This window comes from Oenanthe melanoleuca, chromosome 1A, assembly GCF_029582105.1.
Source record: "Oenanthe melanoleuca isolate GR-GAL-2019-014 chromosome 1A, OMel1.0, whole genome shotgun sequence".
NCBI classification, from domain to species: Eukaryota; Metazoa; Chordata; class Aves; order Passeriformes; family Muscicapidae; genus Oenanthe; species Oenanthe melanoleuca.
In genome coordinates this window covers 16,727,094-16,754,037 of record NC_079334.1, presented here as the reverse complement: position 1 = coordinate 16,754,037, position 26,944 = coordinate 16,727,094, and the positions used below count along the sequence as shown (strand labels likewise).

Sequence of the window (26,944 nt, the reverse complement as noted above, 5' to 3'; positions counted from 1 at the left end):
ACAAATCCCTATTTACAGCTGCTTGTGCTCTTGACAAGCTTTATTCATTCAGACTGAAAATTTTCTCTTCCAGGAGTTTATGTTAAGCTGAAACTCTATTCTTCCTCAAAGGCATCAGGTGAAACTCAGTTTGGCTTTTCCTGAAAAAGTAATCAGAGATTTGCCCATGTTGATGACATTCTGAAACCACTGGGAAAAATCAGTGGTTCCAGTTTGGAGCAGGGATTTGTTGTTTAGTAGAGGGACTGCAAAGATGCTGCTAGTTTTGATTTCAGTGACAACTGACTGTTTCTAGGCACGTGACAAGCCACTGGGAAAAGATCTCTATTTGCAATGCTCACTAGAGATCTGTAGCAATTCCCAAGGGTCTCCAGCCCTACCAAACACCATCTAGAAGGAACAGCATCAGACTCTCCCTGCAGAGCCATTGAGATAGGAAACTCTCTCTCCTGCAATGCCTGTATCTAGCCTGGAGACCATTTGCTTGGACTGCAGAGGGCTGAAAACGTGTCTGAAGAAGAGCCTATGTGAGTATGTGTTACAAAGAGAGGGGACACAGGGAGAAGAAAGGAAGGCAGGCACAAAGAGGAAATGGAGGGGTTAAAAAGATGAGTCAGGAAAATATATATGGCAATATTCAAACCTCTGCTGCTGTGAAAGATCCAGTGGCAGTATCCAAAAAATCTGCTGCCACTGGAGCTCCATTCACTGATGTCCCCAGTGAGCACTCAGGAGTTGGACTGAAGCACAGGAAGCAGGAAAACCCCTGCTTTCCCCAGGGCAGCTCCACTTGCAAGAGCAGCTGTGCTTTCCCTGAACCAGCCTAGCAGGAGATGAACCCAAAACCACAGAGGACTCCAACACACTGACTGCTGCCTTTGTGGCTGTGCAGGGAAGATCTGGCAGCACTGGAATACAGCCACTCCCAAAGTACAGCACCACATCCATGGACCACACTCACTCTGAAGCCCAGGCTTGGTAAAGGGGCTGCTTGCACAGGCAGGGAGCACAAGGTCTGCATGGTATCTAAAACACTCCCTAATCACAAAAAACTATCTTACTTGACAGCTTTTATGTGAAGAAAGGAGGAGGTTATCCTCCTCTCATGCACAAGGTTCAGTTATCCTGAGTGTAAATTATTGAGGTGTCCCTGGGAATCAAGTGTCCCAGTAAAAATTTACAAACAAGCCATAAAAGATGTGGAAGCCTGCTGCCTTGCTTTGATGCTCTCTGTAAAGGGTTTCATGTCACACTGGTCCAGCTAGAAGGAACCATGGTAGCTTTAACATTATACATGTCCAATTAGGGAATTAAGGATTTAAGTTTTTGCTGTTGTCTTTGACAAGGACGCCAACAAGCAAACTTTAAAAAGAAAAACAACCAAAAAAAAAATAAAATAAAAAAGCAAATGCAGAGAAGAAAAAAAAAAAGCAAATGCAGAGAAGAAGCATAGGGGTAGGTATGAGTCAGCTGGTCCCAATCCCAAACCTTAAACAACTTTCTAAGGAATTTAAAACATTTTACTGGTACAGAGTTTGACTTGAGGAAGAAGGGGAAGAAAGAAACCTTTTACAGGCAAAGCTGCTCTCAATCAGGGCAAATGCTCAGTTGTGGGCTGTTGGGGTTTTTTTTCTTAAATATATCTGCTCAGCTTAATTATATGTCATCATTTGGGGTTGGGTCATCCCCCCAAAAAACCTTTTGGAAATGCTTGGAGAGGAACATAGTGTTTTAGTTGTGAGCATTTCTGGTAAATCAAGTAGAAGGGGTGAGCAAAAGTCTGATTTCAAAAGGAAATATGGGCAGAATTTGCAAAGAAATGCAGGGAGAAGATAATCTGACCACTGGGAAATGTAGCCTGAAGAGTATTGCTTTATTTCAAAACCTACTTGTTTGGGTTTTTTAAAAATTCTTACATAATTTACTTGTAATCTGAAACTACTTGTAAAATGCAATTTAAATTTGTGTTTTGCACTTAACTGGAGGGAGGAGGGAATCAGGCATCCACAATTTCAATCCTTGACTTTGAGATATCAGGATGAAAAGAAGAGCAGTCCTCATACTGCATTGATGGGGGAGGAGGACTGTGGACATTCAGGACAGTAAAACAAAATGTGTATGGGGAGATTGATCTCTTTTCAAAAAACTTTTCCCATCCTTCAGATACTTTAAACACAGCTTACTGCATGCCAGTACTAAATACTTCAGGAAGAAGGTATTTCCTTTCCAGAACACTCTTAATCTGACATTTTCTCCACCCCTTCTCTGTCCCTTTGCTTCTGTCAGATTAAATAAAGCAATCTGTAAATATGCCAAAGTCATCTCTAAATACAAAATAAATGCTAAAAAACTCCAACCTTGCTCATTCTTTTCTCTTAGGAAAAAGTCTGCTATTTTTAACATCCTCAAAAATAGCTTGTTCTTTTTAAATGTGAATGACATGAGTCTGTTAGCAATATAGTGAAGAATCAAAATAACATTCTTCAGAGCTGATATCCCTTCAGAGAAACTTTTTGATGTTTGCAATCAAATGCAACTCAGTGCCAAAGTTATACTGCAACACAGAGAGAATCTGAAAGAAAACAATTCAAAAACTGGCAGCCAATTACTTCTTTTGTCAGCAGCCCTGTAAGTAAATTGTGCATGTGCTGTTACTGTTGGCATGAAATACCAAACACTGTATTTCCAACAACTTTTATCTCTGTTGCTTTTCCGTACAAACATCTACAAATCTTTAAATTCTTCAAATTAAAAATGGACTGGTTCTTTCATCACGTACATTTGTGGTTCAGTTACGATAGGGTTCATCTGTGAAAAATAAAAATTAAAATCTGCAATAGCCAGTAAAGATTAGTGGCTTACTTTAAATGGATTTCCTCTGCAAAGCTATTCTTTATATCTCATCTAAACAGATAATAAATGGTAAAAGCCAAAAAGCACATCAATAAAAAAATAATTCTTGGCAGAATTATAAAAAATAATTACATTTTATCCTATTTTGACCACGATTCAGTCTCATCTACTGCCAGAAAAATAAAACCACAAATGTCCCAGTCTTCTTTAAATCACTGAGATATATTCACTTTGAACTGCATTGGCAACTTCCAAAAAATAAGCAGTAGCAAGACAACACCACGGTTTTGTAGTCTCCATTTCCATAGAAGTGGGCTTAAATTCCGAAATTTAAAAGCCTAGCAAGCATGAAAGATCCTACACAGCATCTCACAAAAGTTTATGGACTACTGCACTCAGCCGAAAATACAAGCAGCTTCTGCCTTGGGGATTCTGCCACCGCCTGTAACACAGCCCCAACCTTTAGCAGGATGGGGCTGGAGCTGGCAGTGAGTAACCACACCTTGCCACCTGACTGAGAGCCTCTGCCTCAGGCACCCCATGCCAGAAGCACATCACCCACCTGGCTAGAGGGAAAACACATTGGGAACTTTGTTCAAAGCATGCTATCTTCTAATGCTGAAAAAAAAACCAGTCCAGAGACTCTTGCTTGCTTTACTCCCAGGAAACAGGAATTTGCATTAAACTAAGAGATTCTTTTTCTTTTCTTGTTCTCCTTTAATATTTTCACTATGTTTGAACCTATCCCTAAACACAAAAAATAGTCCTTATTGAATAACTAAAAGAAAAGTACCAGCCAGCACGGATAAAATTGCCAACCAAGAAAGACAGAGTGCTGCTGTTATTTCTGTATTTGAGTTATTGATTAAATGTAACATCCATAAAGCAGCCATGAGAATTGCTATTCCAAAAACATTCCTAGAGAAATAAAGACTTAGTCCAAGTGCCAATCACATACACTCCTGTGGTTAAAATGTAATTAAACAAGTAAAGGAACCAATATACTTACAAGCCAGACAAAAACCATGGGAAGCTGAACTGGGGAGTAAAAACAAAGGTAAGATTTTTTAAACATAATTAAAAATGGGAAGTGTCAATACAGACTTGTTTGTAAGTCATTGAAAAAAACTTCCAGGTTACACATATATGTATTATTTATACTCAGGCAAAAGGGCCCTTTTCCAAAATATGTCTCAGGACAGGAGGTTGCTGTAGTGTTTTCTGAGGAACAGAGAAGCAGTGGAGTGGAGTGGAGTTTACCTAAGTGTCTGCTGCCTGTCAAAGCTTCCTCCAGAAAGCACCAGCTCACCCAAGTGCACTTTACTTGAGCAAAGCTATTTTGTCTGCTTCAGTTTCCTTTCCTCGAATTGATAGCTCAGGGCTATGACGGAGAAGACACAAAAGGGCACTTTTCACAAGGGCCAGAAAGAAACAGATTTTACAAGATGGATGGAGTGAAATAAGGCAAAGCCTTGATGAACATATTGTGCTTCAGGCAACTTAATAAAACTCACATTACAAAAATCACTATAAGTCATCTGCATGAGTTTAAACTCTTGCCCAAACCATACGTGCTCACCTTAGGGACAAAGAAAAGCTCTGCCCAGCTCAGCACTACCTATTACAGAGCAATACAGCCCTGCTCCTTTTTTTTTTTTTTTTTTTTTTTTTTTTTTGAGGGTTTTTAACTGTAGTGATCTTGTTTGAGGGCCCTGGGCAGATCCAGGAGTCCCTGCCTTTGCAAACCTGACAGCACACCAGAGCAGCTGTCTCCAGAATCAGGACAGAGACATGGAAACACACAGAGGCAAATTGATCCCATCGATCTCTCAGGGAGCTGAGAAGCACACAGTCCTCAGAGACCTTTATTATTTCACTCTGCAGTGAAAGGGCCTGGCAGTACACTACAGAGAGCCAGTTTTATAAGCTGGGAGGGAAATGATTATAGAACATTATAGAAGCGTAGCAGTTCAGGGATCTTCCAGCTGGTTTAAATGATTTGGCTTCCTTACAAACATATTGAAAGGGGGGAAAAAAGGAAAACTTCTGAAGGTCAGCTATGAGTGCTGTAGGTACCCCATGAAGCAGAGTTACCAATTTATTCTCAAGCATTTAATGTGGAGATGGGAAAGGGGGAGGAAGGAAGAATACAAAGGGACAAAGGAGGTTAGTGCATCCATTTGTAAATATGGATTAAGGAATACCTTAACACAAATGAGCAAAATAAAGAGAGGGACCAGAGAACAACACTGAGCATCCTGACCCCTCTGAGCTACACTGGCCACAGCAGGCACTCAGGTATAAATTTGTCTTTTCCCAGGAAAGTGCTGAACTGACCCCACTCTGCCCCAGCTTGAAAGGTAACTTTTGCTTCTGAGGGAAGTACCAGCAATTCCCAAAAATTCCCAAGAGAACAAGAGCTGATTCTTTGCCTGCTTCATTTGGTTTTCCTGTTTTATTGCATAAGCTTAGCTATTACATGTGCCATACTGGTAGTTTTGCAGTGAACCAGGAACATATCCAAAATGCCTGGAGAGGAGAGAAGTGCTTGCTTCAGTTGAAACTTTTTGATTATTTCAAGCCAGTGCCAATCCCACACTGCACTTTCTTAAGCTCCACAAGAAAAATACATGGTGCTGCACTGACCAGCCTTCAGCAACCCAGGCTGGTGGGAACAAGAAGGAACATCTTAACAGCTTCCTTTTTCTATTCCACCCCTGGGAGAAGTGTGACTGCTACCGAATCTAGCTCTTTTTCTACATGTCTTATTGAGACAAAAATAGAAATAAAACATGTTGTTCACTGAGAAATCCTTTCTTTTCTTTTTGTTTTGCCTTTTGGGGAGGGAGGGGTAGGTGGTTAGGCTAATAAAAACCATTTAAACAACGCCTTCTACAATGTCCAGGTGTTTGGTTTTGTTTTTTTCATTGGGATGAATCCAATAAATTAATTTTCACCCTGCTGAGAGTTAGCAGGAGCTCGCTCATGTTCCCTCCTTCCTCCAGGGTCAGCAAGCCACCTTCTGCTTTGGTTCCCTGCCCTCTGTGCCCTGTGCCTGTCGCTGGGCACAGAGGGGGGCTGATGGCCAGCTGTGGGGTTGGACCTGATGCAGACATGATCAGGATCCTGTGCCTGCCCCTCCAGGAACACCTGCAGAGTAGGGACTGTGTTGTACCATATCACACCCCTTGCCTCTGCCATCTCCCAGTTGCACACAAGCTCACTTTAAAAATCAAACATGCCAGACACCTCATTTATTTCAATTCCTCTTTCTCTCTTGCTGATCTGTCTTCCTGACTCTGCAAGGCCAGATCTGATAAAAATAATATCAGCATCCAGCAGGTTATGGTAAAGGAAGTCAAAGCCCTACAGACCCCATTCCACTCTCACTTCTCATCAACAACTGGCTCTTGCTGACTTCACAGCAGGAACCATAACTTCTTTCCCCTTCTTTATGATTATTTTTTAGAACAACTCTTGGTAGAGAGCCAGCACTTGATGAAGAATGAGACAATCCCACCGGGTGCTATCCATCAGTGTCCTGCCAGCATTCCTGGCACTGACCAACCCAGCATTCAGGATTTACAATGCTTGTGTGAGCACATCAGTGCTCAGAATCATCACCCCCAACCCAGAAGGGATGCTCCCTCTCCTGCCCTCTCTGCTCTGCCTTGGACAGCACTTAGTGGGAATCTGACAGATCAATCTACTCTCACAACACAAAGCACCCCAAGCCACACACTAAAATCCTGGTGAAAGGTGTTTGGAACCCCTGCAAGAAGAGGCAGCAGAGGAGGTATGCAGAAAGGTTGAGGGAAATGAGCACCCCATGCACCCCTTTCAATGAGCAGTGAATAGGGAATGCAGAGCTATCCTCACCCTCTGAGCCATCCTCTGGGGACCCTTTTTCTCTCCATCAGCAACAGATAGCTCATGTCCTGTGGACTCAGTTCCCCCAAACCCCACATTGTCCAGATGCAGCTCAGGCTTGACAAAAATAATTGGAGAGCAAAACACCTTTTGGATCTGGTATTTCTTGTGCACAAGAGTGCAAGATACTTTCACCTTTTTGGCACACCTGCCTTTGAGTTCACAGAAACTGATATCAGCTTTGATGGGAAATATCTTGCTGAGCCTCAAAAAGCACAGGGCCAGCTTTCCCTTTGCTGCTCTGTGGGTCAGTCAAAGAGGCAGATTCATAAAAGGAAAAGCTTCTGTCATCTCACAGTACCAGCACACAGACAGGCTGCCTTTTGACAGGGAAAAAAAAAATAAGATGACTACAAACAACGCTGATATGGTAACACGTGTTTAAAATCAATAATGAGAAGGCCAGAGGAGAGCTCATCCAGAATCCTAAGTGCCAGCCTGTCTTACAGCACTTTGGCAGAGGCAACTCTGGAACAAACAAGGTGGAGATACTTGCTTTATGCTTGTCTGTGTCAATGCAATCACACCTCAGCCATCTGCTTCAGCCAAAACCCAGGGACCAAACAGTTCCTGAGATGCTGAACTTGGGACCATACATCTTGGGTCTGAGGAGAAACACCTGGCTGCCCCACAGCCACTGAATCCCTCCAGAGCATCCACTCTTCAATCACTGCCAAGTTCAGCATGAGCTGCACTGCTGGGCTTCTCCTCAGAGGCACAAACTTTGCTAACTCTCACCTCTGTCTGTGTATGTGGGAAGGGTCCAGCCCACAGTCTACCACATCACCTCCAAGGGCGCCCAGGAACATACAGACCATGGTCACACTGCCCCCATCAGAAGTTTCAAGGATTCCACTTCCAGAATGGCAGAGTGGATTAAATCAAACAATCCACAGCAGTACCTTGCACAAAAAAATTGCAATATCACCACCACTGGAAATTAAATGGGAGGACACAACATTCCTTGAGCTCTCTAAAGGAGCTGGTGTGTGTGCTTGGTACAATGCACCTCACCAGCAAGTAAACATTTTGTAACAAGCAGCTTTTCATCCCAAATGGCTTCCCTGCAATTTCCAGAAGCACCAGTTATCCAGCCTCCCAGATGTCCTTGAGCTGCTACATGGACACTTTTAAAAGCAAGTGTGTGGAAAATGCAGAACTGTTCCCATGATGAAGCAAACCATTTTAGAGGAACCACAGATGTGACTCCTAACATTCCCAATACTGGATTCCGTAAGTGTATTTTGTAAATGAGTCAACCATGCCAAAAAATCCCCAAACAATGCAAACACCTTTCTTACATTTGGGTCAACACTGAGAAGTGGGTGACCTGACCTCTTCACCAGTTTTGTCCTGCTGCTGGTTTACATCTCAGCACTGTGGTAACAACCTGAAACAGAGACCTGCTTCAAAGCATTCATAATGGAGACTGGGAAAAGGGCTTTCCCAGTCAGCCTGATCTGGCATAGTTTATATAGGACACAACATCTTTACCCCACTGTGGGCTGAAAATCCAGAAGGTTTTGTGGTTTCCATTCCTTCAACTGCTTAGAAGAAGGATGTGCTCCATCTTTTAAGAGAACAGCTGACACATTTAAAAATTTCCTTTTAATTTCTATCATGAGAATAGAGAATGGGAAGGCTGTGTAAGGAAATAGTGTTTTGGAAATAAACTAGCACATTGTTCCTAAGATTTCAATAGGGATGACTCCTACCTTCAGGAAGAAAGACACCCGACTCCACTTACTAAAAATAAAATTTAAAAAACGCTTTTATGAGACTAAAGTTTCAGATTATGTGAGTTAAAGAAAAGCTGGGGTTTTTTACCATATCAAGTTTGGGATTTTTACCTGCCTTTTTCTAAATCTAAAAACCTGTTAGATTATTTTTTTTCCTAGACTCCAAGGCATACACTTTTCTCCAGGAGACTGAACCACTGCCAAAACCACACTGCTATTCAAGGATCTTAACATGCTTTGCAAAAACATTAATTAAAACTCATACAGCAAGAAGAAGGGAGTAAGGCAGGAACTTTTATTTCACAGCAAGGAAAACTTCACCACGAAAAAAAGGACAAAAAGATCTGACAACATACCAACCATCTCAGAGAAAGTGGGCTGCAGAGAACAGCAGAGGGGATGCTGGGAGAGCAGAGAAGAGCAGGAGGAAGAGTAAAACCCAGCATTTTATCTCTTGGCAGTGCTTTTGCTAGACTGTGCTCCTATTACAAAACATTAAGTTGGTTGAGATTGCAAAGGGTGATGCAAGAGTCAGTTCCCTTACTCCTGGCCCTCCTCTGCTGTCTCACCACACCTACACAATTGCTGCATCCAAATATACCATCCCAAAGAAAGTAGTTGCTAATTATTGTCTCTCATTACAAGGGCATCTCATCTGCACTTCTTTTGAGATTTATCACACAGCCATTATTCCTCTCTGCAGCATCGTTTCCCACTCAAGTGTGGCAAAATAAGGCAATAGCTATTTAAATGCAATGTGCAACATGGTCTGAGTGTATTAATTTCTTAGTGCCTTCTGGGAAGATAGTACCTAATCCATAAATACATATCCATTTCCTTAACAAGTGTGTGGACAAAAGAAAAGTAGAACTAAAGAGACAATTTCATTTCTACCAGATTTTACACACTCATTCTTCATAATGCACCAGCACCATTCCATCAAAGTGAACTGAATTCAAGAAAGCCCTTAATACATCCGTACCACCATGGCAGGGCTGTTCACATCAGACATAATTTGGGCTTTTGTAATAGAAATTTCCCTTAAAGAAAACCCTAAAAGCAGGTTCTTGGTGACTGCTCAGTACTCCTGCAGGCAGAAAAGACAACCTGCAAAGCTGTGGGTTCAGCAGAACAACAATGCTTTCCTGAAGGCAGCAGGTCAGGGAACATTGTGACTCTCTGTCCAGGAGGCTGGCACATATCCCAAGCAAAAGTTCTGTCCACTTGAGCCACCCAGAGCAAGCACAGCATGTGGGCAGGAGGGAGGAATAAAGCAGGTGAAAGTGGGGAGCAGAGCTGCTTGGGTTCTGTTTCTTAACATAAAGAGCTCCATATAACACATGTTACTGAACCAGAACACCAGAAGAGTAAAGAAGAAATCTGTAACCCCTCACACTTGCACATTTTTAGCTCTTTGGACCTCAGTACATAACTGGCACCATGGCTGTTACTCAGAGCAGATAGTGTGGCATCCATGCATGAAGTCATCTTCTGTCTGACACCAAAGGCTCCTCCTTGCAACAGGAGTGCTCAGTCTTCACATCAGGTCGAGAAACTGTACCACACAGTCTATTTTTTGTTACAGAAAAGAATGTTTTCAGATCAAATTTGTTTTCTAAACAAAGGAATTCACCTCCCAAAGCCTGCCAGGGAGAGGGAAGGGCAACATTCCTTCCCCTGCTCTCAGGAAATTACTTATCCAACTGCTGGGAGGTGTTAAGATGACTGAGTCTCTTCCTGATGCCAATACTGAAAGGTGTCAAATGCCTTCATATCACTCTGCTGTCAGAGCACGGTGAGGGAGCTAAGCACCACACATCCAAGCTCATGCAGAAAGTTTATTTTGTCTCCTCTGATTCAGAAACACTTCAGACCACTAATGTATGCAGCTCCAAGTTATTTCCTCTCTGGCTTCTTTTCCTTTAGCTAAAAAGGAGCTGGTACCATTGCTGAGTGATGGGTGCCTCTGAGCCAGAGCTGGAGAGCCACTCACCTGAAGCTGATGCTCAGCAGCTGATGGACAGAACAACCCAGCCCACAGAGGATTTCTCTCACCCTGCAGCAACCTGAACTCCAGCCCATCCAACAGCAGATGCTGTATTGTCTCACTTGCCCATGGAGGCCAGCTGCAGCCAAGGAAAGACCCAGCTTCAGCTCATGGCTGAAGAAAAGTCAGCCCTGGGGCTGGGCCAAGGGTGGGGATGACTGTGTCTACACATCTTCCAAGGGGGACAGAGATGAAAGAAGTGCACACCCTTCCACTGGAGATTTAGCAACCCTTTCAGGCTGTCCAGCCAAAAAGGAGCAAATGGCTCTTGTCCTTTAACAGGCAATCTTTCTTTGGGATTTTATGGATAGAAATCCACAGCAAAGACAGAAGAAAAGGCAGATGTCCCTCTGGGACACAGAAGTATGCTGCCAGGAAAGGAGAGACAATCATGCTTTGCTTAAACCATGATTACATTATCTTTGCTTACAGGCTGAATTATTTTTACAATCCTTCAGACTCTGACATAACAGGTAAGCAGCACTCCATTGGCATGGCAAAGGAAGCCTATCTAACACACTCAGGGAAAGGGAGCTAAAGCCTCTGGGAGTCCAGAAGAAAACAAGAAGCAACAAGTTTCTTCACGAACATATGGGGAAAGTGTTGATATTTACATTTGGTCCAGTGTCATCTCACTTAGACATGTTTTGCACTAGTGGCATAAGCACAAGCCACTAGACAAAATAGTTCAACCTCATTTTTCCTGCATGCCAGTTACCAAGATGAAGCAGGAGACTCTCTCTAGTGCTTCACTCACCTATAAAATTATCTTAAACATATCTGGTGGGGGCCCTGACAGCGTTTTTTTCATCCCTCACATTTGCAGTTGCTGATGTGTTTTGTTCTGTACTTTCTCAAAATGGTTGCAAGTCAGAATGAAAAGCTTAAGTTTCTGAAACTGCAGAGATTCTCATGGCACTTGACCAAAGGACATAAATAAAAATGAAAACAAGCACTCTGAGCATACACTTCTCTTTGGCAAAAGCAAAGGCAACTTCTCTGGAGAGTCTTAGCCATTGTCACTGCACAAAACCTGCCTAGACAAAGCCAGTAAGAGGGTTAATATGTTATTTAGTAAGAAGACATGGCAATCCTGTGTCCCCTCCCCAGAAACACTTATGAAATAAAGAGTTGCTGCTGGATTCTCAGACTTTTACCCCAGCTTTGTACCTTGACAGCCTCTCTAGTTCTGTGTGCCCACACATTTACATGCAGGCAGGAAAAGGAAAGAGGATAAAAGAGATGCACAAACATAAGGATTAAGTGGGCAAAAATTGGCTGTTGAGGCCTTTAGGCAAGGAAAATAAAGCTTTCCAGGCACATAGCCTTCCAAGGAGAGACTTGGAGACAATCCAACTGGACACACACAGCACTGACCTAGTCTATGAAAGGAATTACATAACTGGCTCGGCATGATAAGAGTTCTATGTCTGATAAGCCAAATAGTCCATTGCCACCTGATGTTCATTTGACTGTTTCCAGATTATCTTCTGGATTGTGCTGGTTTCCTTAGGCTTGGGAATTTTTTTCTTTTACTGAATCAGAGAGTATATATCTCCCTTCTTGCCAAAGCCACAGCAAGTCCCATCAGAGAAGCAGTCCAAGAAAATCAGCATTAACCAACTGGGAAAGGCCTTTAAAATCAATGATTTAAAATTCACCAAGCCTAGTTTAAGAAGGTGAGAAGAATCTCAAGAGGCAGGTTCAGAGCTGGTGAGATCTGCACTGCCAACCATCCCATTCCCTAAGCCTGCAAGCCTTATTGTGAGGATACTGGAGATGTGGAAACCTCGTCTGTGCTGAACAGGAACAGAATGACAGCAATCTACACCAGCTGTTCTGCTGCAATGACCCAGTAATCATCATGATTATGTGTCCCACTTACTGGGGGACTCTGCTAGAGGGATTACTAGATTGTGATCATCACACTAAGCTCTACTCAAAAAAGCATTAAACATAAGGACCTAAATGTTCCAAATAATTTCCTGCTTAAGTACCTCAGTGTTTGGGGTGCCCAAGAGAAGACAATTCCTAACTGGCAGAGAGCATTGCCCTGCAAGTGATTGCACAGGGAATCCCACACTCAAAAGCAGGCCCTGGGAGCACCATCTGGACTCACTCAAGAGCCCTGCCACGTTATCCAGTTGAAAAGGCTTTGCTAAATCCTTTGACACTGTCTCCCCAGAGCATTTGGAGATACTGGCAGCCTTTGGACAGGTGCAGTGCTCGTGGGGTAAAAGTGTGGCTGATGGCCAGGCCCAGAGAGTGGTGGTGAATTGAGTTATATCCAGCTGGGACTCTGGTGCTCCCAGGGCTCAGTGATGGGGCCAGCTCTGTTTAATACCTTTATCCATGATCTGGACGAGGGGATGGAGTGCTCCCTCCATCAGTTTACAGACAGCACCAAGGTAAGAGGGAGTGCTGATCTTCGAGGGCAGGGAGGCTCTGCTGAGGGATCAGGACAGGCTGGATTAATGGGCTGAGGCCAACTGTGTGAGATGAAACAAGTGCAAGTGCTGGGTCCTGCTCTTGGGTCACAAGAAGCCCTGCAGTGCTGAGAGCAGGCTGTATTCAGCTGGGGGTCAGTCTCTTCTCCCAGGTAACAAGACAAGACAACAATAAATGCCCTCAAGTTGTGCCAGAGAAGGTTTAGATTGAATATCAGAAAAAATTTCTTCATTAAAAGTGTGGCCAGGCATTGGAAGTGTTCAAAAACACCTTGGGGCTGTAGTTTAGTGCTGAACACGGAGGTGCTGGATTAATGGTTGAACTCCATGATCTTGAGGGTCCTTTTCAACCTTAATTATTCTATGCAAACTACAGGTGTCTTCAAACATACCTTGGGGGATGACCATACCATAGTGAACATAGGACTCCTGCCTCCCCTGAAGCTTCCTTCATGTCCTGACAGAATTATCAGGATCACCACACTGAATCACCACACTAAATCAACATCAGTAACCACAAACTCTCGTGTCCCCCCATGGCAGGGAGATATCTCTTGTAAAAACATCTGCCTTGAGTTTGATATGAAAACAGCTCCCTTTTTCAAGCTCTTGCATATGTTTTTCCTTCCTTAACACTTTTTTAAGTAAGATACTTGATAAAAGATCTGCCACACACTAATATATAAGCTTTGAAGGCAGAAAACACTTCCAGAAATTATCTTAAGAATCTTACTGAACTTTATCAGTAAATCTTGAGTCATCGTTCTTTTCATACAAGTGTGCACTTCATTACTTGGTAATGGAACAATAATTGCTCTTCAGTTATGCAAGATGCACCTCTAACTTGTAAGGGGTTTCTGGAGAGGTAATGACAGATGCTTAAAAAGAATCAAATATGGGAACATGGAAAGTTGTTATGTAAAAGAATGGTAACCACAGAGTAGTCTGACAGCTGGGTCACAGTCTCAGCTGGTATAAAGGCACAATGCAGATATTCTGGTCTTATGCATTCTTAAACACTGAACCTGAAGCCAAATTATTCATATTACTTTGCACTTTAATCTAAATGAATCTCACAAATGAAGCATTATTTGTGTAGGTCAACACATGACACCCCTGCTTTCCTGACAGTTTCCTACTCACTCTAGATAAGGCTGCCAGGAATTCAGCAGCAGGCAAATTATGCTCTGAAATTATGCTTCCTGATTATAAAACATACTGGATATGAAATAACAGTATCACTCTATCTATTTTCTGGTATCTAAAAGTAAATTCAATGTAAAACCTGCTAGGAACTATATTGTGAGAGACAATCTTGTGTTAAAAGGGACGATAATTCCAAATTTTCTCCACTCCCTTTTCTCCAACTTTACCACTGTGAGCAGGGGCTCAGTGCAGCATGTCAAAGACCAGGTGTCTGCTCACAGCCCTTCTAGACAAAATGTCAACTCCAGACTTGGAGCACTTACGTTTGCTGATGCGTGGCAGCGCTCCTAAGATCAGGAGCAGCACACCATCCAAATGTCATCTGTGTGTGCAGATGCAAGATCAAGTGCACCTCCTCATATGACTAATTTTCCAATTAAGATTGAAACACTGTTGTGCTAAAAACACAACAAGCACATGGGAAGAGCTTGTTCATGCTCCACAGGGATTTATTATCAAAGACACGCTAATTTTACTCTCATCTAGTTGGTTTTACTCAACAAAGCTTTTACAATATGCCAATTTTGCACTGCAAAACATAACTGCATTTTACTGCTTTCAAACGCTTTAGCGTGACATCCAAAGGAGAAAAATTTAAAAAACAAACAAAACAAAGATTGGAAAATGCCAAGAAAGCTTGCTTCACCCACTCTGATCTCCATGCCAGTGCAGACATATTATTAGCAGGACCCAACAATCTAATGTGAGACTTGTTCCAATCCAAATACATAAACTCCATCACAACAGCAACTGCTGAGTAGATGTACCCAGAGGAAGCCTGGCCTTTCATCTGTCTGGAAAAACAATAAAATAACAATCACAGACTGCAAAACTTTCAGCAAGGAGAGCCCTGTTTAATCTACTGGAAAAAGACATAATGAGATGCAGTGCTTGGCAGCTGAAATTAGATAGATCAGACTAGAAATAGGGACATTTTTAACAGTGAGAACAGCATACTGCTGCTACCATCCACCTAAGGATTATTTCATATACTCCCTCACATCAAGTTTTTAAAGTCAGGGCTGCTGACAGATGTGTGACACAGTTCACAGGGAAATGCAGGCTTCCTGCAGTAATTCTTACATGGAGCTCTGCCTCTTGCACCATCCTCTAATTCAGATGAGAGGATCATAAATGGTCCCTCTTGACCTTAAAAACCTACAATGACACTCAAGTAATGGTAAAAATTATTTCAAAGAGTTGCAGGTCTGCATAACCCAGAGAGATCACAAACTGTGTGACAGTTCTGCACCAATAGCCTGTGTCATTTCTATCCCATGCAAACAGCCTGAGAGCCACAGACAGAGCTGGGCTGGACAGCTGGCAGTCAGGAATCAAATTTAGTCCCTTGCTCTTGGATTAGCAAGAGCTGAAAGAACTGTAAAAAAACTACCATGTACCTTGAAGAAGCACTTCCCCCCCTAAATCATCAGCTGCCTGAAGTGTCAAGGACTTTGAAAAGAAAGAAAGAAAAACTGGTTTAATTCACATTTCCCAGCAGAGGGTTGCTACAGTGTGGTCTTTATAAAAATGGCACAGTAAGAACAACAAAAAGTTCTCTCTTCCCCAAATAACTGAGCAAATCTAAAACAGTTAATCCTGGAAACATTCTCAAAAGATTAGCCATGGCTCAGCTAACTTTAACGATGATAATTTTTAATTTAATTTAAAGTTGAATATCCTTGTCCAATAATGGCAGAGATGAAGGACTATTAGGGAATAATCTTGTTTATGGATCAGTGAACTCAGAAAATTGCCAAGGCACTGTGAAACATATTCCTTATTCACACCTCATAATTAACTGAGTGTTCTGCTGCAATATTAAAGTCATCTTCTCTATGAGAAAGCTGTTCATTTGGGCTGGTAGGCCATTGAGGAGGTCTCATTTGGTTCTGGCATTTCCAAAATCCCAGGAAAAAGCAGATCAATCCATAAAAACACCTGACTCCCAAAGTGTAAGGGAAGGCAGAGAAAGGCTTTGGTCCATGACAGAAGCATGGCTTGTGCAGAGAAAAAACACACTTCTCTCCTTTCTTAATGCCACCTGGGAGCATTTCTCTGTTAAAGGCAATTGAAAGAAGAAAATACAGTTCTCTTAATTAATTCACATTGAAAGGAGCTTTTGATGGAGTCAAGAGGCCAAATCAGATCAAAGTAAATAATGCAACAAATAGTGACATGAAAGCCCTGGGACAGCAGCTCTCATGGCTTGCACTGTCTAGATCTTAGTACTCAAAAGTGACAAATGCTGAAGCTTTCAGCTTCCAGGAAAGCAGAGGAGAATAGGGGGGCTCTATCCTTTCAGCACATTTTAAGAAAGAAACTGTCAATTTACTGTGAGGAAGACTTTTGTTGAGGTATATCTGCTTAAGATTTGGGAAATCCTGGATTAAGTTTCTGCTTTATGTCAGATTTTTTGTTTGTGAATTTGGGCAAATGTTCTCACTTTCTGCCCTTTGGTTTAGAGAGGCAGTGCTTCTCCCTGACTGACAGAGCATAGACACAAGGGGATTCTGCCATTCTACTCAGCCCACAAGCCTTGCCCAAGGTTTCTTTAAGATATTACTGATCCCCAAATAGTAATTAAGAAGAGAAGGATATATTGTAACCCACATCTAGGTAACTGAGACCCAGATACAGCAGCTCCAGACTTCAATGGTGTCATCTCTGGTGCCAGAATCAGCCTGGCTCATCTTAGCTTACTTCAGCATCTCCCTCGTGATGGGGAACAGGCCAGGCAGATGTAGCCAAAGCCAGTACACACAATAGAAAACATAATAAAATATACTCAGATTTTTCCATTCCGATTTTTACTGTACATATTACCTAAACAGACTCCAGTCAAAACAAAAGAATAAATAATGTGATGCCATAAATAAGCACCCAAAAAAAAAATATAGAGCTTGTGAATAACAGAAGTAATAATACAATGAATAAAAATCCAAGTCCCACATCTGGAGTACTGCATGATATTCTGAGACCTTCCCTTCCTCTGCCCATTTCCCAAAGGATCTAATAGAGATGAAAGAGGTACAGGAAAGGGTAATAAGGCTCATCAGACACATGGAATGGTGTCTGCGTGAGGAGAGAGTCAAGAGAACAGGGCTCTCCACCCTGGGAAGAGATACTGTAAAATTATGAAGGGCCTGAGGAAGGGAAACAGCAAAATTACTTTCTACTCCTTATCGCACAAAGTCAAAGAGTTCCCAATGAAATTATCAGGTTACAAGCAAACAAAAAGATTCCTTTATATGGTGTGTAATTAAAATCACAGAACTCACAGCCAGGAGGCCTTCAAAGTCAGAGGAGAGAAAGGTTCTAAAAAGGAAATTAGGCAACTCCACAGAGGACAGGTCCACAGAGAGTCTCAAACACGGTGCTCTAGATACAGCATCCAGACCCATGGACTCCAAATCAATGCCTGCACATGTTCAGCAGCCTCAGTAAGGAAAGATAACCCTGTCCTGGCCCCATTCCCATTCTTCCCTTCTCTGTAAGCATCTAGGAATGACCATGGTCAGAACACAGAGCTAGATGGTTTGATATGGTGTTCTTCTATTCAATGTTCTTCTATTATGTTAAATATACTGATAGGAGTTCAACAGCAAATCCTAACTTGAAGGAATACTTTATTGGGTTTTCTTTTCCCCTTGAAGAAATATCATGCCGAAACTCTTCTGTTTATATTAATGCATAGCACTAGACCAAATGCATGAACAAATGCCTTCTGGGTGGAAAGCTATCCATCATCTCCAAAAGATTGTATGGACAATGAATGAAGGAATTTCATTTTCCATAGTGAGTAATTCCATGATGAAGATACTATCCAGGACCACAGGCAGGGTCATGACAGCAAATCCACAATATGCCAGCCAAGATCAGAAAAGGAATAACTGATCATAACAGATTGATTAGAAAGACCAGCATTAGCAGCCATTTAGACAACAGACCAGGTGACAGCTTTCTATAGTGAAAAGTCTTGATGCTTTTAGCAAAAACATTTGTATTGTAAGCAACTCATCTGCTGAAATGAATGTGTGACATAATTAACAGTGGAGAGAACAGGGGAGAAGGAGAAAAACAAATTAATTGAGTTTACTACCAGAAAAAAAACATCTCTGCTTCAAACTTTTTACAGGTAACTCACAGGTGCAGTGATACAAGCTTCTGTCATGAGATTAGGCAGAGATTATGGTAACTGCAATTAAATCAGCTAATACCAAAATATTGCAAGAGAACCCAAGGCCATCATTTTACACCAGCTTGGTCTCTACAAAAAATTCCTAGCCTGGTCTTGAAGGAGCTGGATGTGTGACAGTGGTGTATGAGGGGATAAAGCTGTGCTTTATGGGAAGGATATAAAGCTAATGTTCCATCTCCCTTCCACCCCTAACTGGTAAATACTCTTTCCCTGAATTTTATTGAATAATCAGTGGAAAACTTTCTTGTCAATCTTTTCCTGCTAATTTTCCTCTTTGGAAGAACACCCAGAGGATTTGTTGGCATCTTTCACAGATAACTGGAACTGTAGTTTATTCCATACTTTTTATACTAGCACAACCGAAGTGCAACCATACTTAGTTCCAAAGTAATAATTTTATGTTTAATATTTCCTTATGCCAGAGCTGATTTGCTAAACCAAGGGATTTCACAGGTCACAAAAGGAGAGATTTGAGCAGACTTCAGCCCCCAGCCTGAGCAGAGGATCTACAGAAAACATGCTGCCAAGGCTTTAAAGAGAGAACAACTGCATTATCCACTTTCTTAAGAAAACCAAACCTAACTTTTAGAAAGGAAGTTAAAAAATAAAAATCAAAACAACCACCATAGCATGAGCCAGTGGAAGATTATCATTTAAACCACTCCATCATCAGTCGTGGCAGGCAATGAGAATTCATAGGGCAAAGCAGGATGTCACCAGATGCTGTGAGACCTGTCAGACCTGGAAAGCAAACACTCCACAGCAACATTCCAACAGCCCAAGCACAAACCTTGCCTTTCACAGCTTACTTTGGCCAATATCTGAATTTTAGCACAAATGTTTTGGAACGTGGAATGAATTTACAAGAGTCCCTTCTGCACTGCCGTTTCCTGGATATTCACATTCTGGAAATTGCTTAAAAGAATAGAAACAAAAAAATCTGCATTTCAAAGATCAAGAGAGGAAAGTGTGTTCCAGCATTTCCAAGCCAAGTAGAAGATTAAGGTTTCTAATGCACTCGTTGGAAAAGAATATTGGGATAACTACATTAGAAATGTGAAAGAGGATTTAATACTCTACTTTAGATTAAGTTGAAGATTAAGTTTCTAGTCAGGGAAGAATCTGTTCATCTTGGAAAGCATACAGGGAGGATGGGAGAAGCATTACACATGCTAGCAGGTTTTTTTTTTTCAGACATTTTAAACCAGATATTAAATCTCAACAGCTACTTCATATTAAAAAAATCAAAGCAGCACTTACACAACTGAAACCATCCACCTAAAGTCACACTTGATGAGATTGGTGTCCTTGTGGTTTTGAGCAAATGATTGCTTGTATCAGCCTATGAACACTTAAAGCCAAGTAACTTAGTCCTGAGAATCAGCTGTCCCTCCTTTAATACATGCTGTGATTACCAGGTTCACAGAGGAGACATGGACCAGCTTGGAAAACATCAGTCATTAATGAGGTAGGTAGTTCCAGCTGAGTCCTTTACTCCTGAGAACAGCCTAAAAGTTTCCACAAAGATGTCAAAAAATGTGCCTGGAAGTGTAAGAGAAAAATTTTTCAATTAGATTTGCTATCCAGGGAAACACCTGCAATAATCTCAGTATCATCCATCTTCAGGTGTTGTGGTTGGGTTTTTATTTCCTGGGTGGCTGAAATACTGGTCTGTGCCTAACTAACCCAAATTTACTGCAAGGAAAATGACCTGGCAAGCCATTAGGGCTTGTTTCTCAGCCACTGTTAATTCTTTGACACTGGTTTACAGGGCTTTCAGAGAAAGCCAATGAACATGGGCACGCTGCTGTTTCAAACACTGGTTTAATGAGATTGCCATGAACTGTGAATAGAAAGGCAGTCCTGTGAAGTAAAGGGAATGAACAGAGACTCCTGTGAGTCAGCTCTGGGACACACAGGCTGCACCTACAAATTGGGGATTTCCAATTAGCAACACAGGGAACAGAAGAGGCTGACGTACACTGAAGTGACTGCAACTGCAGGGCTTAAACACAATTCCCATTAACGAGAGGAAAAAACCTTCTCCCTCTGCACACGAATGAATAAGCGATCAGCATCTTTCAGAAGATGGGGAAAAAAGAAACCCAAAACCACCAAAACCAGTCATTAACTTTTTCTCCTGATTCTGTTTTGTGCAGCACCATTCTTTGTCCCAGGCACAGTTTCCACAAAAACAGATTTTCATGAACTACATCAAAGTCTAAAGAATCTTTAAAAGACTAAATAATCTTCTATAGAAAGGAAATAAAAACCAAAAAAGCTAGAACATGTTAAGTCATCATCACCTAAGAAAAATAAAATCAGACTCAGTCTTGTCCCCTTTTCTGACATTCAATGTACTTGAAGGCAAACCACTTAGTTTATTTGCTGCTACTGAAATAAACAGGGCCTCTTGGTACTGTCACATATAAATAGTCCAGGAGAAATTATTTACCTTCCTCTTCCTTCTGGGAAGTACTTAAAAGGAGATAGAGAGGTGTTTGTCTGTACTGCAAGAAAAATGCTATCCAGAACAGTGGCTGAAACACAGATCCAACAAAGGGTGTCAAATTTAAAACCAACCCTCTCCTATGCAAACAAGTGCATGCACAAGTGCCTACTTTTCCAGTCACATGGAAGCCAAGAATGAGATCAGCTGTGGCTCCACGCCACCCCAAGCACCAGAGCAGAGCAGGCTCCTGGCTCCTGCTTGCTCTTCCTCTTCCCTCTTCCTCAAACTCAGGCAGCAAGCACAGGAAAACTCCCAAGTTAGCTACAGGGCAGAGGAGAGCTGAGCCTCCAAAGCTGGAAAGATAAGGTCAAAAAGAAACTGGGGTTTGCAGCCCATGGAGCAGAAACCCTTGCAGAGGGGAGGAGCAGCAAAGACAGTGAGTACTGAAAGCTGAAAGAATACAGAGGGATCCTGTCCCCATGCTGGGCAGAGCTGCTATGGCAGAAGATTGATCTGGAGAGATGGGAGGAGTGGGGAGCACGTGGAGAATGCAACAGGCAGTACAAGGACACAGGTCAGGGCCCTTGAATTGGTTGGCAAGGACTTAGGGGACAGGAGTACAGGAGGGACACTGGGAGTGAGACTAACACAGGAACTCTTGAGGAAAGCAGCAAGATCCAAAAGGCAAAGCCTGAGGAGCAAAGACTGGAAGCAATTAAATTACTAAGGAAGGGCAAATAAGAGAAGAGATGACCACAGGCTGCAGCAGATGAGGCAGGGCAACAAACTGGGGAGAGAGGGAAGAAAGGGCTGCCAGAAGAAGCTGCACATGCTGGGCCAGGCTCATTCCTCTCCAAGTCTGGAAGGGAACATCATATCATTGTGTTTCCTCTGTCTGCAAATATCTAAAGGAAAAGGTCCTTCATCTCCCAGGAGTGACTCCTGTAGAGCACAGTCTACAGCTGCCAGCAGATGTTCAACCAGCAGATGCCCATGAAGTAAATGCAGAGGTGAATCTGACTCTTAACATCCACGTGGTACCTCACTACAAAATTTCTGGCTATTCATTTTACTTGTTCTGAGTAGTAAGGAAGTTACACATCCAGAAACTATGCCAAAAGTACTTTAGAAGATTACAGAACTAAGTAACAAACTGCAAGGAAATACCAGCACTCTGTAGTCTGTACACAGAGGAACTATTGAGAAGCTGTAAATCTGTCTCAGGGCAGGACTTGAATAACATGAAGTAAATAGGGCATAGGGCAATGCTCTGGACCAGGAACAAACAAAATATCAAACAGTTACTCATTAAGTGAGCACCATCCATTCTGGGCAACAAATCGAGCAGGGATTGTGCAAAAATGAAAAAGCTATGTGATAGTGTAATTAAAGACTGTCACAATAAAAACACACAAGGCCAAAATTAAAGCAGATCTTTCTTACCTGGTGAGTGCATATTTTTGCAAGACAATGAGGTCTAAACAAGTCTTTTTCTGCATCCATGCAACCTTAGTCATCACTATACCAAAGCAGTGCTGCTCTTAACTAAACTTCAGTCTGCAAGCAATGAGTTCAGTTACTAGTACTGAAACAGCACCTTAAGATTTCAAAAATTAAGACACATAATGGCACAAGCATGCCTAAGAGAATCCTTGGCTTTGTTTCTTTTTTGGGAAGGGGTGGAAGACAAGCATCACATCACACAAATGGAGGTGGAAAAGCAGCATGCATTACTGTGCCTCATGCCATGGGAACAGAGAGATGCCATTGATTATTTCCCCAAGATTACACAAGGGTTCTCTGGAAGACAGTTGCAGGCCAGAGCATGTAAATCCTTGGCTGAATCCAAGTGTAAGCATAGGGGCACCCACATCTCACATGTTTCTAGACTCTAGCAGAGCCTTCTGGTGGCCTCAGGTACTATCTGTGCATGACAATAAATATTGTCACTGACTGCAGGGGAATTCACAGCCTTCAGAAAGATTCACTCAACATTTCCTACACAGACTGTACAGACACAGCAGTAGAGAGAGATATTGCTCACACTCACAATGGAAAAACCATCTTAAGAACTGAGTTCAGAGAAGAATAAAACCACAGGCCAAGTCCACCTCTGCAATCCACCTCCCCAGAGGCAGCCAAACTTCATTCATAACTTAAGCTTACTAAAAAGCAAGAATGGCAGAGCCTTAGCAAACCTGCTAGAATTTAAAAAACTCACACCACCACAGAAGCAGCATCCCACGGATCCCAGGATAGCAATGACACTTACCTAATCTGCTATCTTCCAGCACACACTGTGCCTCCCTAGGCCTTGGGACTCAGGGCCCTACTTTGCCTTTTGGAGCAAACTCACATTGTCCTACTCTCAATTCAATTTTAAATATCAATTAAGGGGGAAAAAAGCAATCAGCCTACAGCCCATGACAATGCAGCACTTCCTTTTCTCTGCTTTCACACAGTGGCAATCCATACCAATCTTTGCTCACAGCATCACAGACTAGGAGCTTGATACTTTATTTGTAAAATCTCACAACCCTGAGGACACCACCAATGAGAAAGGAAAAAAAGCCCACGCTGGCTCTATTGCTTAATATTCCAGATTACTCATTTTGCTTTCCTAAAGAAGAAAAGCATTCCGACTGCTAGGCTCCCAGACATTATCCACAAAAGACAATCTCAAACTGCCCTGGAATTTCTCCACTAGCTTTTGCACTGGTGTTTGCAAAGCCCTTTGACACTTCATTGCTATTTTGCTGTTGCATGGCAAGGAACTTTCAGGCCAGAGACAAGTATCCAGGTTTTCTGCCTTATTTCGGTCAGGGGCAAACTACACCATAAATAATAGTTACCTCCCTACTGCTTTTCTCAAAGGCACACACTGCTTTTTGCTGCTCTGCTTTGCATATGTAAGCAGCCACCACTACCCTCCAGGGTGTTTAAGTGCAACTAAGAACAACTCAACAAAATGTAAAGAAAGTTGTACCACATCTAACAGCAAGTGTTTTTATAACCCAGGCAGCTACATACCACTTTCCTATCAAACATCCTCTAACAAATTCAAGAAAATTGAAGTTTGCACACACAAACAGAGCCTACATCTGGGAAACTGGTCACACTATTCTGTCTGTACCAGTTACAAATCTAGGACATGGCATTGCACTGTGTGGCCAGGAGAAGAACAGAAATTCAGCTGAGACTTCTGCTTTATGAACAGTAATTTCATGTTTAAGCATAAATGTGCTATACTATCATATTAGTCAAAAAAGGAAAAAGATTAAAAATCCCTGCTACACAAGGATTTGAAATAGAAGCAGCCAGAAAGGGAAAGCCAAGCAATTGCTACACAGTCCCACACTGTTCCCCAGTGCTGTCCCTCCACCTCTGCCTCTGCTCCTCCTTCATGCTGAAGGACAGCATCTGTTTCAGCTCAAACCCTGACCATGCACACTGCACAGGGACTCAGGGAAGATATGTTATGACCTCAACATATTTTTCCTCATAGTCTATCAAACTCAGGGGTGGCGCAGACATCCCTGGAATGCACCACATTCTGCAGAGCATTTCCATCTTCCTTCCCTTGCTACCGTAAGAGGAAACAACAGCACCGTCAATTTAGTCATCAGATCACATTTATCCCTGCTATAGCCTTTAGGATTTCATTGGATTTTGGATCAATGGGGTTTTGGGCCTGGTTCCCACAATGCTAATGAGTAGCAAGCTCCCACACTCTTTTACACATCTGACACAGATTAAAGTGATGCTGTTGGGCACAGCTCCAGCTACACCTGCTTCTTCTGTAACCTAGCAAAAAAAATTAAAGTAAAATACATAAATAAAAATAACCCACAAAAAAAATGCAACCATTCATATGCATGGAAAATAGCAGCATTAATTCCAGTCTATTGTCCACTCCAAGGGAAGAGTCTCACCGCCAGCAGACAAAATAAAAATAAGCTTCTAGGACCAAAGAGAAACAGAGGTTTTGGTTTCAAAAGTATGCAAGCTATTGTGGAGTCTTGTTTTTGAAGAAGCTTAGACTGCAGTCCTCAGCTATCTATACAGGTCAAAACATTCAGAGTGATTAGACGGCTTGGAGGTGTTCATGGGCTGGACCACATTTAGCAAATCCAGAGTATGAGGCACACAGGACATAGCATAACCAAAACCAATTAAAAAATGAAAAAAAGTTTAAAAAATTGATTCCAGTTTTCAGTGGTTTCAACTAATGATGAAAAAGAGAATGAGCAACTGATGTTCAACAGGACACATACCACAGCACAGGTGAAAGCACTGAGGCCTTACCCAAACACAAGTACAAGCCTGACATCAAAGCTGCTGTCTGTCCTTCCCCATTTATATCATATGGAAAGGCACATACACTCACAAGCCTCTTTCAGGTTTTAAAACTCAGGGAGACGGATCAAACCCACAAGAGATTCTAGTTACCTCATTTCAGTAGCATATGCCAGCATTCCCCAAAATTGCAATAAATTGTGGTGATAAAACCTAAAATTTCTTCCAGACTAACTCATTCCTTACTCCTGAAGGCAACTGGGACTGCAACCCACATATTCACTGGATAGCTAAAGATAAGAGCAAGTGACAATAAAGAACAAAAATATCTCTGCACCAAGAATTTACATAACTAGCTCCAGTTACTGCTAATGAGACCAATTCCCTTAATTCCTCCATTACATCTTCCTGCATTTTTCAGCTGGCTCTAGTAAGAAGATGTATAATAAACTATTACTAAACAGAAACCTACTTGATCACATTACAAGTACTTAAAAGTATAGATCAGTGCACTACTACTTTATTCTAATTAAAACCTTACAATTAGTAATCTGGTAAACTAAATAAGATACCTGAAGCTACTTCACTGTGCCAGATCTGTCCACCAATTTTGGAGCTTCTGAAATATTTAAAGCTTATTTCCCCCATCCTTTTGCCATGCAAGAAGACCTACACAAGTCAGACAAACGGGAATTATAAGGAAAAATTGCATAATTAATCTTACAGATTTGATAGCAACTCCATTCTTTCTTTCTTTTTTCTTCTATAGCAAGGATTTACGTTTTTTTTCCTTAAATACAGAATATATTTTAATAGATAAATTATGCTGAGCTCTTCCTACTTCGTATCATGTAATATGTCAACAGCACAGCTCTCACAGGCACACTTCCCTCTCAGCCACTGGGACCAAGCCAGCTCCACTCTGGGCATCCCACAGCTAACCCTCACAGAGCAAGTTGTTGCAAGTGTGTTGTACACAGTCAGTCACTTGAGAAGAGAGCAGCTGAGCAGCTTACACCACCATGAGAGCCCCTTTTCAAACAGAAAGCAGCTATGTACATGCAGGGCTTGATTTGCCATGTGCAGAAATCCTTCACAACACTTGAAGAGGCAGCTGCCAGAAAGCAAATGCCAATTGGCAGCGTGGAGGGGCTCACTCTGAAGCCATCCCACGTGCACGGGCTCTCCAACACAGCTTCTGCAGCCTCTCCTGCAGAGGCTGGAAAACAAGAGGCTTTCCCCTTGTGCAAGAAAGGGATGCTCCCAAAAGCGGGGGCAGAGCGAGGGTGTCTGGAAAAAGTACAAAGCAAAGGAGGGGAGAAAGGAGCTGTAGGAAGAAAGGAAGAAACAGCAGTAAGAGAAACAAGGAACAAGATGATGGAACAACACAGGAGATGTTTTTTAAACTATGACCTTTCACCCCCTGTTGTGGGCATCAGTCTCTCCCAAGCAGCAAGCAACAGGACAAAGGGAAATGGCCTCAAGATGTGCCAAGGAAGCTTTAAATTGGATATTAGGAACATTTTCTTCACTGGAAGGGCTGTCAACAATAGACTGCCCAGGGAAGCATTGGAGTTACCATCACTGAAGGCATTTAAAAGATGTGCAGATGTGGCATTTAGGGACATGGTTTAGTAGTGGCCTTGGCAGTGCTGAGGTAATGGCTGGACTTGATAATCTCAGAGGTCTTTTCCAACCTAAACAATTCTGCGATACTATCCATCAGGGAAAACAGAGACAAATACAAGGATCAAAGAAAACAAAAGCACTAAC

At 42.2% G+C, this 26,944-nt stretch overlaps 1 protein-coding gene across 4 annotated transcripts in view; it reads right to left on the bottom strand.

The window, feature by feature from the left end:
* The window catches only part of TMTC1 (transmembrane O-mannosyltransferase targeting cadherins 1), a 133,177-nt gene that overhangs the window by 88,367 nt on the left and 17,866 nt on the right, over positions 1 to 26,944 (bottom strand). The gene's annotated exons all lie outside the window — the stretch shown is intronic.